An 18,166-nucleotide genomic window follows, 5' to 3' on the forward strand; every position below is an offset into this window, starting at 1 on the left:
CAAAAGGAGGGACTGATGCCCTTGATATCCATGATCTTCCATGCGATTGCCTTCTTATGGTTTTTGAGAACCTTAAGAAGCTCGTCTTTCTCTTCTTTAAAAAGGTGAGAGGAAATAATTACTGGGAGTTGAGAGTCATTTTTAAGAAAGGCGTATTCGAGATGGTTTGGTAGTTCTTTTAACTCTAAGGCTGGTGGTTCTTCAATTGATGGTTTTGATTTTTCATTGGATTCAGTGATCTCGCATATTTCTTCTGATTCTTCGTGGTAGTTATTGTTGAGATTTTCGTTGTCTAAAGTGGGTTTGTTGAGTGTTTTGTCTAAGACTTGTGTTTCTAAGGGAGTATTGATGGAGGAATCTCGCATATGGCAACTTACGATGGAGTCTATGATGTCAACACAATATAAAGTGTCATCGTGTTGTTGCGGATATTGCATAGATTTTCCTATGTCAAAAGTGATTGCCTCGTCATTGACCCTGAGAGTGAGTTTACAGGTGCAAACATCAATGATAGCCTTTGCTGTGGCTAAAAAGGGTCTTCCTAAAATTAGAGGTGCACTTTTGTCTTCCTCCATGTCTAGAATCACAAAATCTACTAGGAAACAAACTTGTCGATTTTGACGAGCATGTTTTCAACAATGCCCCTAGGATATTTAACGGATCAGTCAGCTAACTGAATGCTCATGCGGGTGGGCTTTGGTTCTCCTATCCCTAGTTTTGCAAAAACCGTATAAGGCATTAAATTAATACTAGCTCCTAGGTCAGCCATGGCATTGCTAACAGATAAATTTCCTATGAGACAAGGGATAGTAAAGCTCCCTGGATCGGTCATCTTTGTCGGTAGCTTGATTTTGAGGACAGCCGAGCATTCTTCACTTAAGGTGATATGCGAGAACTCCTCCAGCTTTCTTTTGGATGTCAGCACTTCTTTGAGAAACTTGGCATATTTTGGCATCTGAGCAATAGCTTCGACAAAAGGGATGTTGATATGGAGTTGTTCAAGAGTTCTAGAAACTTCCCATATTGGGCTTCCAATCGCTCCTGCTTCAGTCTTCCAGGGTATGGAATAGGCGGAACATAAGTTCGGACTGGCTCCTTAGGTTGGATTATGCTTGTTAGGGTCAGCCTTTCCTGCGTTTCATCATGAGACTTCTTCTCCATAACTGGTTCTGAAGTTGGTGAGATAACATTGGTCGTACCGCTTCGGAGTGTAACGGCGTTAGCTGTTGCATTCGGGTTGGTCATTGTGTTGCTTGGAAGAGCGCCAGGTGGTCTTTCGAATAATTGTCGGGCAATTTGCCCGATTTGGGTTTCTAGGTCTGAAGTGATGCTTGTTGACTTTTGAGATCGGCTTCATGTTTTAATAATACTCCGCTGATATCAACAGCTCTTGAGTCAGCTTTCTTCTATGCTTCATTTGTTTTGGTCATTAGTTGGATTAACATTTCTTCGATCTTCGAGTAGTTTAGGTTTTGATGGCTACTCGAGCTTTGATCTTGGTATTGAGGTTTAGGTTGGAAGCATTAATTCATTGGTCTCTTTTCGAATCCGTGTAAGGGTTGAGTGTTACCTCCGTCTTTCCAGCTAAAACTCGGGTGGTTTCTCCATCCTAGATTGTAGTTGCTGAAAGCGTTGTTTTGTCGAGCGGTGAAATCGACTTCTTCCATGGCCATGATGACTTGTTTACAGTCACTCGTCTTATGATTTCCTCCACAAGTGTCACATGTAAGTCTGGTTTTTGATAGCTCGGCTTGAAGTTGTTCGAATTTTTTAAAAAGAGCTTCAAGTTGTGCTGTGACAAGAGTGTTGGAATCAACGTGGTGTATTCCTTTATGGGTAGGTGTAGATCTTGGTGGGTTGTAAGCTAAACTCTTCTTTGCGGCCTTCTCCAGGACTTCAAATGCTTCGTTAGGTGATTTGGATCCCAGGTCTCCACCAGCGATTTGGTCGATGGCCTGTTTGTTTTGACTGGATTGTGCATCAAAGAAAGTTTGAACTTGCAACCATACGCTCAGTCCATGATGTGGGCATCTTCTTAGAAGACTTTTGTATCTTTCCCATGCTGTGTGTAACGATTCATCATCATCGGTCCGGAATCCGGTAATGCTGGCTCGGTATTTGGCAGTTTTATCGGGCGGAAAATATTTGAGGAGAAACCGTTCAACCATCTGGTCCCAAGTGGTGATGGAACCAGAGGAAAGAGATTCTATCCATTCTAGGGCTTGGCCCCTTAGAGAGAAAGGAAAAAGTTTAAGCTTGATTTGATCTTCTGAACAGTTTTGGATTTTAAAGGTCCCGCAGATTCGTAAGAATCGAGATATGTGAGAAAGAGGATCTTCGTCTAGGAGACCATGAAATTGAACTGAATTTTCCACCATATGAATGGTGCTAGATTTGATTTCGAAATTTTTGGTGATTTCGGGTGGAGCCACTCCATTGCCGTAGTCTTCGAGAGTTGGCTTGGCATACTGGCTCATGTTCGGCTCATTGTTCTGGGCCGCCATCATTTCTTCGGTTTGATTTTCTCTTGATGTAGTGGCGTCTACTGATTCGTCTTTGATTGCTTCTGCGGTTTCTGTAGTCCGTTTACGAGTTCGTCGACGAAAGAGTCGTTCCGGTTCAGAAATTGGAGAAACAAGCTCTGGATCAAAAGTAGAGGACATACATGGAACTAAATCAAAATTAAACTAAAGTAAAAGTTAGTTAAAGTTAGTCTAAGTTAAACTATGAGTTAAGCTAAGCTATTCTAAACTATCTAAGGTCTAAGTTAATTAAGCTAGAGTAAAAGTAAGGTAAATAAAGGTTAAAAATTAGGCTAGCCATTAAATTATATATTTTAGTATATAAAAAAATATAAAGATAAAATAAAATAGAAGTTAAAAATTTGTACAATTATAGACAATGATTAAATTAAAACTTGGATCGCTCTTAGAAACGTACCGTGTATCCCCGGCAACGGCGCCAAAAACTTTGATGTGTGCTGCGCGTGCGTCTTAAAATATAAGAGGATGGGATGTTTTGCTTTTGCACAAGATCGTGTTTTAAATTTATAAAAGTGATTTCTACAAAGACTAAACACACACAAAATAGGCAAGTGCACCTATCGTATATGTAGAATAGTATTGGTAAGAACCAAGTATCGATCCGTGGATACAAAGGTTTCTAATAATAAATCGTTGCTTTACTTTAATCGGAGGTTTTAATCATTTTGGGGTTAATTTTTTTTTTTTTAACTTTTATAAAATATAGGTGACCAAGATAAGAAATTCTAAATGAGTTGTTCAATTATGCGAAGGTTACCATCAAAGATCAAGAATCCACTCCATTTTAGCATTGATAATTAATATGTAGACATGTGATAAACTTACCGTAGAAATATATGATAGATAACTCCTTAACCCAAAGTGAGCATCTTTGGCACTAAGGAGATGATATGCGCATTTTAAAGTCCACCCTTTCCTAATGTCATACCATCTCAATGATGTCAATTTAAGTTGGCAAGTAGTTTCGTTAAGTAGAAAGATTATGATTGACTCCAATTTCTCGAATACCAATTCTAACAACTTCGGGTGGTTGTAGTTCATCACACAACCTCCCCTTGGTTGATTTAAGTAGGTTATGATTACACATTCCGTTAACATATGGTTTCTTTAGCTAATTTGATATCCTAAGCAAAGCCATTTTCGGATTACCAAGGTTTAGAAAAATACATCATAACTTATATCTCATCATTTCTAAGTACAATATAAGGATCCATGTTTCGATAATGTATCAAAGTATTTCTATCTTTCAAGAACATGAATCGATCATGAACGATTGCCAATGAGATTTGACAACCACCAACTTTGATTTAATGATTTAAGATGGTGAAACATTTCTCATCAAAAGATAATTGTAACATAACCATGTACTTAACTAGACTACATCACATGTCTTGATTAATTATCAAGTAAAACAAAGCTTCTTCATAGATTTTAGATGGTAAAAGGAGTTTAGCTCATAATGAGCATTATGATGAACATTAAGATGATTGATAATAACAAATACATGATTAAACTTGGAACAATCTAACCAAATGTAGATGAATCCTTCTTCTTAATGATAGTTGATTATGGTTGATGATGATGATTAGTGATGATGAACTCCAAACCTTCAAACTCTTCACTAGATCTTCAAAGTGAGTGTTAGTGTGTGTTTTTATAAGAGAGAATCGGATAGAAATCTTTTCAATGCACACTTGATGAATGCAACATGAGCCACTATTTATAGGCAATCTGGATGGTGAGGCACGGCCCCGTGCAAGATGAGCACGGCCCCGTGTATTTTTATGACATGTGCCAGATTTGCTTTGTCTTTTGTGTGACATAGAAATGGCCCCGTGGTTGGTAGGCACGGCCCCGTGTTTTTTTAGTGACATGTGCTCAATTCTTCTTTGTCTTTTCTGCATTCCCGTCCACGGCCCCGTGCATGCTGGGCACGGCCCCGTGCTTTTGACATCAGATTTTGTCTTTTCTTGTTTCAGAAGCATGGGGGCGTGTTTCTTCAGACATGGGGGCGTGTTTCTTTGTTTTCTTGTGTTTTCTTCTGTTTTTCTTTGTCTTTTTGCTTATTTCTTCGTTTGGGGTTTGGTTTCACCTGAAATTATGTTTTATTATGATAAGTAGTCTTTTATGCTATGTTATAAGATAGAAATTGCAGTTTTTAGAAATTATTTGATGCCGAAAAGATGTATATTTATATGTACATCACCAGTTCAAGATAAACTGGCCATCCGCTGAACTCTAGGAACGAAACACATTTAGGTTTAGATTGGGAAGAGTATGTCACGATACAGACTTAACTAACTTTGGAATCAACATTGGTATCTACACAGAAGACATCAATTGCACTGTGTGGTTGGGATCCCACCATACCTTCCCGGAAGAAATTGGACAACCAAATACGTATGTTGGGCGACTAAGGAAAGATACTTGGGAGGAACTAAAACCTCACTCAGGAGATAACTACAATCCAAGCGTTTCAAATAGCACTGAACTAGAAGATCTTCTGATGAGATATATCCACCTCCTTTTAGGTCACACCATAACAAAACCCGGCATCAGTGAAGCGCTTGTGAGCCTTCGAGATTTGTGGACCTATATTGTATTAAAACAAAGAGGCACTGTAACATCACTTACCTTCTTTATTCATTACATGCTAAGAATGCACGGGCTGGGGTAGGGGTGCCTTTATTCGGTGGTGGATGGATTGTTAGGCTTTATGAAAAATATCGTGTAGACAGAAGAAGAACACCAGGGCCCGCACCTTTACCAGGATTTTAAGTGCTGATCAAAGATGGGAATAGTTGATGTGGTCTCCCATGATCCATACGAGGTGTGGTTTGTGGATTGCTCGACCCTCACTATGTATCCGGACAGCCCATAAAGGTTCCCACTTCCATCCAAATGAGTATCTACCCGGAGGACCTTCGAATGCTTGGAGTTGTACGTTATCGGTGTGTTTGTGTTGGTTATGTTTGTGTCAAACAATGTTTATTTCTGTTGCTTGGTGTGGATGTTTTAAGAAAACATTATTATTATTATTATTTATATGTAGGATTCCTGCTTGTAGGGCAATATGGTTAATTATATGCCCATACTTATCTTTTGTCTTTATATATTTTGTGTATTATGTTTGTGGTTTGTATATTTTATGCAGGTAAGATTTATTTTAAGTGTTAAAACTTCCAAATAGTCTACAGGAAAACAACAGATGACAAAAATTTCATATTGGCTCGTAGGAAAGTTAAATTCCTTTTTCACCTCGTTTCCAATTTTTTTAATCTTTTCATATTGAGGACAATGTGAGATTTAAGTGCTGGGAGACGATTTACACTTTGGCTGAACTAAGTCTAAAAAGTGAAATTTTTGAGCAAATTTTTCAAAATTCTGTTTTTGCAGCAACAAAACCTTAAGCCTTTTAACTATTTTTGACAAACCAGGAACTAAGAAATAACGAGAAACATTTGAGCAAAATCATTCTACTTTAAAATGTGATAAAACTAAAAGTATGGTTCGTAATATTGAGATTAACTTTATGCAAAACATGACGTTTTCACCCAATCATTCCATTTTTTAGAATTAAACCTTCATGCAGATATCTAGAAAAATACTCATATATTGGATGCTTTTGAGTGAGTCAGGTACTTTTTGCGGATTAGAACTTGTCTTGAGAATTTTTATTCGAGATCCGACGAAATGCTGCATAACAAGAAATGTAATATGTTTCCAAAAATCACCCTTTTCAAAAACCACCACATAAACCTTATACCTATCACCAAACCTACCCAAAAACCTATCCTACCAAGTCACCCTTTCACCGGTAGAATCCAGCATTGGTCTTTTACCGGCAGACCCTAAAGAACTAGAATGCATTCTTTCGATTTTAATTTACTTTGTTGTCTACAATTCGCAAAACCTAGGTTGCCTCCATAACTTAGAGAGAAAATTTTCTCTTTAGAACTGAGGTGAGAAAAATTGGCGCCAAAAGAAACAAAGGCCACCATTTTGTAAGATTTCCTAAAGCGCGATGAAAATACAAGCAAAAAGATATGAACGATGTTTAGGCTGCGGAAATTGGTCTCATGAAGGAAGATATAGAGTAAGTCAAACCTAATACCAATACGAATATACCAAACTAATGAGGGTGGGGGCTATTATGGTCAAAGCTGAACGATCCATTAGAGTTGGGAGTTATGTTCAAGATAGGATTGAGGAAGTGTTGATCCACATCTTAGAGAAAACCGTTCTTGACGATCTGACCTTAAAAGAGTCACTATGATTGTAAAAAAAAACTTTGCTGATTCACCACATATTTGGACGGAGAATGGAGCAAGGATAATAAAAAGAAGAAAATATTGAAGAAGAAGCTCGATTAGTCATACCCCTCCAAAACATATTTGCCAAAACACGTTACAAAACCTATCGCCCACATACCAAAACCTTTGGAAATATAATATCTTTTGACTCATTCAGCGCTTCACAAGGTGGGTGGAGAATTGACCTCTCGACAAACATATTTCCTGTAAGTCGTATATTGGCTAAGAGTGTTTCTAAATACAACATTACGTGTATGTCCAGATATAAATTCGAGTGTGTGTGAACATTACGAGCACGTGACATTTTGCATAATATGAAGCTCATAAAAGCAAACCATAGTTTTACGAATCATATACTAACACATTTTTCTCTTATGGATTACTTAGACTTTCTGATTTACTTGGAAGGTTTAGCTTCGGTTGACGTGTTTTTTCGAAGGAAGAGTTTGTTCAAATCTTGCTTGAGGAGAAGCAAGGTTTAATTGTGGGGAGATTTGATGTATAAAAATTTATACATCTTTTCAACACTAAAATATCTCAAAATAAGCGTTATTTCGGCAACTATATTAGAATAAATAACCACTAATGTTTATAATTTCTATCTATAGGTAGATATAGCCCAAAGAAATAAAACAAACTAAAATACGAAGAAAAACATAGATAAACAGTGAAAACTGACTCAGCGTGGTGAATCAAGACGTGGCCATGCCTAGAGCATACGAAGTAAAGACAAAAAAAATTGGAAGTCAAGATCTAGCCATGTTAACAAAGATATAACCCATGTTATCAAGAGCAAGAAGAAAACACAAAATAGAAGATTTCGAAGCCAAACATGACCATTTCTTTCCTAAACACGGACATGCCTTGAAGCACAAGAGAAAATGACAAAACATGAGAAGTTTGGACTATTGTGGAACTCAACACGGCCGTGCCTTGCTTAACACGACTGTGTTAACCTTGAGTTGTACTATCTGACAAGGACAATTAATGCAACAGGACAAAGAATGGCGACACGGTTGTGCCTTGCTTAACATGGTCGTGCCTAGAGGACCTGGAAAACCTATAAACTGAATGCTCTTTTTCATTAAATGGACTTGAACACCCTTGGAGGAGCATTCAATACTCTCCGACCACCTCCTTTCTCCAATATTAATAAGGGAATTAATCCCATCCATCCAACCCTTGAAGATTAATGAGATTAAGCTTTTGAGAGAAGTCATTATCATCATACCTATTAGTGGCTAAACTTCTGTAGTATCATCTTGTTTTAAAATGAATCTTAATTGAAGTTTAATAATGATAATAAAACATTTGATCGGTTTTTAATAACTAATGGTTGTGTTGCAATTATCACTTGATGAGGAATGTAAAAGTACTCTTAAAAGATACCCCAAGTGCTAAGCTAGACAATAATCCAAGAAATTATTAGTCTTGAGAAGCCTTGGAGAACCTTAAAATAGACACCAAGACCCCGAACTTGATGATAAGTCGAGAAATCGTCATTCTTGTGAGGACTTGGTTGATAAATTAAGAATCCTCAAAATCAACCCTCAAATACCGAGCATGACGATAAGCCGGGGAACTTTGGGGAATAACTTAAGAACCTTTTAAAGAGCCACCAAGATTCCGAGCTTGATGATAAGCCGAGAAATCGCCATTCTTGTAAGAGCTTGGTTGGAGAAAAACATGAATCTTAATATTGACATGGACCAAATGGAATATTAATAGTGATTGACCATTTTTGAATGGGATTATCAACAATGTTGTGAAAACGGATTATTGGTTTTCATCCACTAAGATCGGTTAATTACTCGTTAAGTGAATGTGCAACATAACCAATTTTAAGCAACTCTTGAATGGTTATTACATGAGTTCTATAGTTCTTCTAGAGTTGTACGGTTTAATACTTGGTAATTCAAGGTTAATCCTTTAGGATTCAACTAATCTTAATTGGTATTTTATGTATAATACAATAGTTATTTTTACTAAAGTATCAAGGACAATTCACTTAGTAATTAAAGGGATTATCTCATCTTTAAAGTGAGTTAACTTATCTTTATCAAAAATCACTTGCTTAATTAAAATTATGTTTTAGTAAAAGGGGTCTAGAGTTATTTCTTTCTTTGATTATCATGAACTAACATGACTAAAGACTTTATTCTCACATTTAATCACCATAGCAAGCTCAACTCACATGTTTACTAATCAACTATTAAGCCAAATTAATGGGAGTTTTAACCAAGATGATACGCTTTTATCTTTGATCTTCTTTCTATCTTAAATTTTTAAAATCCAAAAATATTGTCTTTTAATTTACGTTCCTTAAAATTATTTACTAAAACTAAAACCAAAATTATTCACTTCTGGTTAAATAAATACAACGATTTTTTAGTAAAACTTTATAAGTGTGTCTGTGGATCGATACTTGGTTCTTACCTATACTTTACTACATATACGATAGGCAGACTTTCCTATTGTGTGTGGTTTAGTTAAGATAATAATCATTTTTTATAAATTTAAAACTCGACATTGTGTGAACAAACCTTTGAAAAGAATTAACACCTTTTTCATACTACACCCATCACGCATCACAACATTAATCAAGAGGTTGAATATGATGGTTTACCCTGGCTGATGGATCCAAACTTAATGGTATGGAGGTTCTTGGATCTCCTGTGTGATACCCCGCACTTTCACGTTAAAACCGTTAACCCAAACTCCGTTTACCTACACGTCAAGCGCAACATTTGCACGATTAAATAACGAGTCACACACATGAGTCCGTCAGTACGTATTGATGATTAATTTCGAATCAGATATGTTTAAATAATTCGGATAAAGTTGTTATGTGCTAGATGATTTTATGTGTTACACGATTTAGTACATTATGCTCGTCATGTTCTGGGCAGATGTTGTTGCTACAGTCTGTTATATCCTTTAAAGAGTCCTTATTGTTAATAGATAATAAAACATGTTATGAATTAGTGCATAAACGAAAGCCTAATCTGAAAGGGTTTGAACCTTTTGGATCTCCTTGCACGATTTAAAAGAAAAATTCAAAATTTGGTGAAGTGACTGATGAAGGTTTCTTTGTTGGCTATGTAGTTGGATCACCAAATAAAAGAGTATTTTACATACCAAATAATAGGATAGACGTGGTGTGTAACACGAAGATTACTAGTTACTCAGCACCTCTACCTTGTTCGAGATCCGAAGGGGGATTTCGATTATGATAAGCTCTTTAAATCTTTTTTAAATTCCTGAGTTGTATGATGCAGATTTAGAAGAAGAAATGGCAAATCAGATGATATATGATGAAGAGGAGACTGATATTCCAAAATCAAGTGGTACCTCACGTATTGACTTTGACAATCCAAGCATCTCCAATATAGAAAATAGGAATGATGATGATTTTCATAATCCCTTCCACAGTCAAAGTAGTTCGGGGGAGATTGACACAAATTTGGTTGACGATTTGGTGGCTGACTTACTCTCAAATCTGAAAGTTCACAAAGATCACCCACTCGAGAATATCATTGGAAACCCAAAGGAAGGCGTACAGACAAGGAAAAGTATTGCAGAGAATATGTGTGTTTATGTAGAAATGCAAGAGACCGGTATCATTTATGAATGTCTCTACATTTGCTTTAATAGTCAAGTGGAACCCAAAAACTACCAAATGGCATCAAAATACAGCTCCTGGCTGAAGCCATGCAAGAGGAGCTTGCTCAATTTAAGAAGATGAATGTGTGGGCTTTGGTAGAAAAGCCTAGTGATGTACATGCTAAGGTAAAAAATGGGTATTCAAGTTCAAAAAGGATGATAAAGGAATTATTATTATAAATAAAGCTCGGCTGGTTGTGAAAGGATTTAATCAAGTAGAAGGTATAGATTACAATGAGGTGTTTGCATTAGTAGCCGGTTGGAAGCCATAAGGCTTTTTTTAGCCTTTGTAGCAGACAATGATTTCAAAGTGTTTCAATTGAATGTAAATAGTGCGTTTTTAAATGGCACAGTAGACGAACTAGTGTATGTTGAACAATCACCAGGGTTCACCGATCCAAATTATCCAGATCATGTGCATCGACTGAGTAAAGCTCTATATGGTGTGCATCAGGCACCCCGAACATTGTATGATACTTTGTCTGAATATCTTAAAGAGAATGGTTTATATGGGAAAGATTGACAATACTATGTTCGTTAAATGGCATGGAAATGATTTCCTGTTGGTACAGGTATACGTGGATGATATCATATTCGCGACATCAAAATTGAAGATGTGTCACAACTTTGAGCATGTCATGAAGAAGAAGTTTGAAATTTGTGCCATGCGGGAACTTATTTTCTTTTTGGGACTGCAAGTTGACCAAAAAAAAAGAATATGTACATTCATCAGACGAAGGATGTGCATGATGTGTTGAAAAGATTAATATGGAAAATAGTTCACCATATGACACACCGATATGTGGCAATTACAAGCTAGGACCAGACTCAGAGAGTGATGAAGATGTGTTTCCTACTCATTACCGCGCTATAATAGGTTCTTTAATTTATCTTACAACTTCTAGACCTGATATTATGTTTTCAGTTTGTTTGTGTGCTCGTTTTCAGGAAAACACTAAGGACTCACACATAAAGGTATTAAAGAGGATATTGCAGCATCTCAAAGGAAAACCGAAGTGGGGACTCTTGTATCCAAAGGTAGGAGATGGGGATCTTGTAGCATATGCACATTCTGACTATGGGGGCTATAATCAAAACAAGAAGTCTACTAATGGAGGTTGTTAATTGTTGAGAGAAAGATTGGTGTCATGGCAGTGAAAGAAACAGACTTCAGTTTCTATTTCCACATGTGAAGCAGAATACATAGCAGTTTCAGATTGTTGCTCACATGTATTGAGGATACAACAACGGATGCGTGATTATGGTCTGAATTTTACTCGTACTCCTATTTTAATTGATAAATTTGCAGCAATCTCAGTAACTAAGAATCCCGTACAACATAGTAAAACTAAGCATATTGAAATTCGTCATCATTTTATACAATTTTGTGCTTAGAAAAAGTTGATTATGTTGGAAAATGTCGATTTGGCTGTTCTTTTCACTAAAGCTTTTGATTGTACTCGTTTTCAAAGTTAATAGAACTAAACGGTAAGATAAATCCAGAGTAATTTAATTGAGTTTTAATATATATATATATATATATATATATTTGTTTTTACATTTTTCATGAAAATGATATGAATATTCGTGTTAACAGTAAAGGTCAAAACACGTAAGGTACTTTAGCAGAATTACATAGACTCTATAATCTATATGTAGGTAGACACAACCTTTGAAAATGTTAGAATTTGGAATGAATCTTGATTATATCTTAAACCACAACATGTATTCAACACATATTCTTGTATTCACCCGTTCGGTAGATTTAATAAGTGTTTAATGAGTACAATCTTGACGGTCAATAAGGAATCTAACTGTAGGTGTATCACAAAGCAAAAATAGATGAGGTGTCAACAAGGGTATGGGACCCGGAAGTAGATGTATAGCCCCGTACCATGTGGGGTCCACCATGTCTTCCTTTTGGCCCTCTGCTCCCCCACAATTAACATCCCCTCTTATCTCCTACCCTTTCCGTTTTTCACTTTCTGTAAATTACACAAGTAGCATCATGAGATTTATATTTCAAGGAATAAAAGAGACAGTATGATCAATATTATTAAATGATTCTTCCATCCAACAATTAGTAATAGGATTGAAACTATGATGAGTTGAGAAGAAAATGAATGATTTAGATGTTAAAAAGATAGTGGTATTTGCGTTAGAAATTTAACATATATAAATAAGTAGGGGTGTGATCCAGTATAAATAAAATTAATATAATAAACATACAAATAACTAAAGTAATTACATTTTTAAAATCGAGTAATTATGTTATAAAAATAATATAGTGTAATAATAATTACTCTATTTCAAAAGTTATAATGTAATAATAATTACTCTAATTATTTATACACTTTTTACGATAAAAGTCATTTGTATTTTACTCAAACCATAGATAAGTAAATCTCAGTATATATTATTTTGTTTTTATATCCTCGTGCTTAATGCGTTTCTGATTGAAGATGCTATTGCCATTCTAACTATTGTCAAACACTCACGGATCTCTTGACATCGCACGATTTGTTCACTATCCATCATCGATAATTTAGTTCCAATATTGAGTTCGTCAATGTGAACTTTTAGTATTCAAGTTCCCTTTGGAATTTGGTAAATTGCCAACTTGCTAAACTTGTTTTGCTAGTAAATCATTTGTGATTACGTATTGAAATCAAATTATATCTAAAAATGTTATATGATATTTGAATATGCTTCCCTACATCGATTAACTAAGATCATTTTTTCATATTACGACGTGTTGATGATATAACAATTGTACTCTAACTAATAAGTTAATCATATATTTCTAACAACTAATACTTGATTCAGGGTATTAGCTAGTTGTGATACACTAATCATCAGTCATAGCAAGTTGGTTTTGTGTTTTTTAGTTTAGGTCTTGGTTTGTTTAATTTAGTTAAACCTTAGCATATCGTGTATCAATGGGGCTTGCATCCCTTGTCAGAACTTCACTTTGTATGCTCGTGTTAATGGGATCACTTAACTTGTAAACGAGTGCTTGACAGTTGCAATTGCTTCATAAGAAAATATTTACTCCTCGATGTCGCAATATGGAACAAGGTTCTTGATCGCATTGTCATTTTGAAAAAGAAAAAAAAACTGAAAATCACTCTCCTATCAACATATGCAATACATTAATGCTCAACAATCCTAAGATGTGTATCATGTTTAGTTTCATTTACATTGTACAAAGAATATCAATGTCCCCTCATCAAATGTGATCTTCATTATGGTGTTCTTCTTACTAACTCGTTTCCTCAAATCTCCACTCTTGCAGGCGAACCAACTTGTAGCAAGATGTGTCAAGCAAAGCACAATAGCTACGTTATGGGTGAAAGAGGATCCTCTCAACCAAATGATGACACGAGTGAGGAAGAACTAGTGGCGGTTAAGGCTCATGACGCGCCTGAAAGTTCTCTACTTTCTCCTCTTCATGGCACCCAGATGAACAAATGGCAAGGTTGTATGATCATGTTAACAAGTATGGTAGTGAAGTACACAACATCGAGAAGGAATTGAAGACCCTTCGCAAAGAGACAGTGACCATATTGCTTGGATCCATTAAACGCAAACACAAAGAGAGTATTCCCAATTAATCCAAAGTCAATAGTTATAAAAAAAATTGACATGTTAAATCTAAAAAATGTTACACAACACGTGGTCTCTCTACATTTACCACCATTTTCACTAGTTTGATGAATTTACTAAGGGAGTAAAACTTTGAAAATTATTTGTCAAAACCACAATTTCTAACCATAAATATTCAAACTTTAATTTTGTTTTTTTTTTTGGTCAAAACAGATCTTTTTCAGGACGTCTTTTTGAAATAGTGTAGAATTAGATGTTAGACGGTGTGTATGTAACCGGTCAATAAATGAACTATCTCTAATCTTGCTAATGTATCCTTTACAGATATTGATGCACTTACCACCGGAACAACCAGCCATCATGGCCTGTCTGTTCTCACCAACATCAACCCGAAACTCGAAGACTTTCTCAGCGGCTGTGGCTCCGCCGCCTCTATCGGATCTTGTCCTGGGGTTATAAGTCACTTTCCAGATGAATCACAACCCTCTATGCAACATCCTCATGACACAACATCTGCTTATGATTCCGAGTTAAAGACAATTGCTGCTAGCATTTTCAGTGGGTTCTCCTACGCCGCCGCCGCAGCAAGATAATGTTCCGGTCAAAAAAGCCGTTGATACGTATGGTCATTGAACCTCCATTTACCGTGGCGTTACAAGGTAACATATTTTATCAAATATTGTTGTTTCAAATTAGCTGTTCAAAGATTAATTTACTTTAAAATCTTATACAGTAATAATTAGTGTAACAACTCATTTTCATTTATGTAAGTTGTAGAAACAATAAGGCTATGCGTAGTGAAGGGCTACAAATTGGGGCGTTTTGCGTCGTGTGGCGTCCAGTCAGCAAGGGGTGAGAATTTGTTTTTGGGTGTAATGGTGTAGGGCTACAACTAGTAATATAATAATATATATATATATACACGTATATATAACACACACACATCCATACATGCCGGCCCCACCACCCCCTTCTTCCAGGCGACGAGAAGACCCCGCCCCCGCCCCCGCCCCTTATCGACCAAAAATCGCCCCGGGGGCGGTGTTCTAGCCCCTTCGCGCCCAAAAATCGTCCAAACTCACGCCCACTGCATATGGCCTAAGGAATTAAGGATAGCCAGGTGGGAAAAAAAAGCCATTTAGGATGAAAATGAGGAAAATGACTTTAATTTATTGTTTACTAGTCATATAGGTAGATAAATTTATGTGTATTCGTCCGAAATTTTATATGCTGCGTAAATTTACTAGTTGTCGTCCGATAATTTTTATACTTAAATTTACTGTTTTCGTTATAAAATACGACACTTGTTTCTCCTGATATTTTAAAGAAATATTAACAAATTTATTTAGTTATGACCTAAATTAGTTAAAATGTGATTTTTGTACGTAAAAATATAAAAAAAATGTAACTATTGATAAATGATTTTGGTTTGTTATTTCTTATCACAATAATTTATTGTTGTGTTATTATTATAATTTTTAATATGTTTTTCTTATTAAATTTTGAAGGCATAGATGGACAGGGAGATATGAAGCACATTTATGGGATAACAGTTGCAGAAGAGAGGGTCAAAGCAGGAAAGGAAGACAAAGTAAGAGTTACACGTCTACATTGCACCGCTTAACGTGCGCCGTTATAGATATACCAAAGATTCGAGTCAATCGTGATCAAATTTATTGCATTTTTTATAAAATGCTTTTATCACTAGGAAAAGAACGAACCCATTAACGGTTTCACAAAACAACCGGCGTTTGCAACCTACTTTAGATAATCCTAGACACGTATACCAGCTTATGCTAACGTGCGCGTTTGTTTTCTTTTTGCATGTACCGGTTGATGATTAAATATTCTTCAGTATACTTAGGTGAGTTTTCAATGTATTTTTATATTTTGTTTAATCAAAATAATATCTACTTATATTCAACATTTTTTTGGTTAGATATTTTGATTATTCATGATCTTAAATAACCATAACCAGGTGGATATGATAAGGAAGACAAAGCAGCTAGAGCTTATGATCTTGCAGCACTAAAGTATTGGGGTTTGACCACCACCACAAACTTTCCGGTGGGACCGTTTGTGTATATGTTTAGGGTGCAAACGAGTCTAGTTTCTCATCAGCTACTTGAGATAGGCTCGCTAAAATATAACAATCAGGCTCGAGGTTGGGCTTCATACGTACACCGAGTCTAATTAGATATTGTATAAAATTTGATTAATTTAGGTTTGCAACTATGAGAAAGAGCTTGAAGAAAAGAAGAACATGACTAGGCAAGAGTTTGTTGCTTCACTTAGAAGGTATTTATTGGTTGTTTCGGATAGTAATTAAGTTTGTGAATTATGTGGCCGGGATCGCGAATGCTAGATTATTTATAGATTGGTGGCATCTAATTAACTTTAAATTTGTAGGAAAAGCAGTGGTTTTTCTAGAGGAGAGTCAATTTATAGAGGGGTCACAAGGTAATATGTTGGTTGTTATTATTATTCGGGTCCATATATAGTCCGATTCACTATGTTTTGAAGAAAATTTTGGGCTGAACGGTTAACTATGGTTCTAGAAAAGAATAAACTTAATTGGCCGAGTTGGTTGGGTCCACCATGATATGCCAATTTTCACCAAGGGCGAAGGTTAGTTAGGGCCGGGGTGGGCCCGGCCCCCTGTTTTTTGCGCAGTAGTGTAAATTTATCTATTTTCGTCCGAAATTTTTTAAACGTAGTGTAAATTTAGTCGTTTTCGGCCGAAAAGTTGAGCCCGGCCCCCATCATTTGTAAATTTTGTATACATTTTAAGTCCAGCCCTCCCGGTGTCTTAGTCCAAGCTTCGTCACTGATTTTCACTGTCTGACATGTACGTTGTTTATAATGGTAGCATTGTTTAGTTAGTTTAAACTGTTTATGAAACACAGGCATCATCAACATGGACGTTGGCAAGCCAGAATAGGAAGAGTAGCCGGTAACAAAGATCTCTACCTCGGAACCTTCAGTGAGTCCTTTCGGTTTACTGATAACTTTTGGCTCTCTTTCTTCTTCTTTTTTTTTAATTAGCTTACGTATGTAATGTATCCTTTCAACCTACTGCTAAATCTATCTCAATGTCAACGACTAGACTAGACTAGACCTTTTATTTTTCAATTAGCTTTCGTTAAGGCAGTAAATTTTGTTGTTTAATTTAGGCACACAAGAAGCCGCGGCCGAGGCATACGATATTGCAGCCATCAAATTCCGAGGGCTAAGCGCAGTCACCAATTTCAACATGAACAGATACGACGTGAACATCATTGCTAACAAAAACCTCCCGCTTGGCGGCATGTTTAGCAAATCCAATATCTCAACCGACCCGTCGCCTCCAGACGGTCTAGATCATGCCTCAACTTCCAAACAACCGACACACGCAAACAACGTACTTAGCTTTGAGTTGCCGAAGAAACAAGACCGGTCAACCGATTACTGGGATTCGGTCTTAGGGTACAACCAAAAATACCAATGTACAACTCCATACAGCATGGAATACCCTTCAAGTATTACAACCAACAATGGGTACAAGTACAATTGTGAAGGGTTAATTCAACAGGAGAACAGTAATGGTGGTACTGTTGCTTTAGGTACTGATTTAACAATTCCTATGGGTACCCCTATAGGTTTGAATGGATCTAGTTATGGGAACTGGGTAGAAGCTAAACCTTGATTTTCACTCGTTTTTGGTAATCAAAACTTATGATTTTAGTTTTTTTATGTTATAGTACTTTGCTTCTTTGTTTTCCCTTCTTCAACAATGGTTGAATTAGGTGTTCATACAATCTGAAGGCAAGTTTGCAAGAAAGGACTACTTTTAGTCCATTTTAACATTTTAATTCGTTTAAGCTTATTGTTTCGTTTAAGTTCTGAGTTTCTAAGTTTTCATATTAGTTCTATGGTATTGGTATGTGGTAACCAACCTCGGTCTCATACCGAGTCATGGACCGAACCGAAACTCCGATTATACTCTTTATTTATATGATTTAAAACAAGTTGTATGTAAGATTTAAGTGTCTAAGTTCTTTT

General features: G+C 36.2%; 1 pseudogene across 1 annotated transcript; it reads left to right on the forward strand.

Moving 5' to 3' along the window:
* Positions 1-13,864: 13,864 nt before the first annotated feature.
* On the forward strand, positions 13,865-17,810 carry LOC143543755 (AP2-like ethylene-responsive transcription factor AIL5; annotated as a pseudogene). Its single transcript, XR_013137139.1, has 9 exons — positions 13,865-13,997; positions 14,450-14,784; positions 15,634-15,716; positions 15,981-15,989; positions 16,104-16,192; positions 16,350-16,423; positions 16,535-16,585; positions 17,032-17,108; positions 17,299-17,810. The product of XR_013137139.1 is annotated as an AP2-like ethylene-responsive transcription factor AIL5 (transcript).
* The last annotated feature ends 356 nt before the right edge of the window (positions 17,811-18,166 follow it).

Source organism: Bidens hawaiensis, unplaced genomic scaffold (genome assembly GCF_021521415.1).
Source record: "Bidens hawaiensis isolate Kalapana, Puna unplaced genomic scaffold, B.hawaiensis_p1.1 tig00013295_1, whole genome shotgun sequence".
In the NCBI taxonomy this organism is placed as follows: Eukaryota; Viridiplantae; Streptophyta; class Magnoliopsida; order Asterales; family Asteraceae; genus Bidens; species Bidens hawaiensis.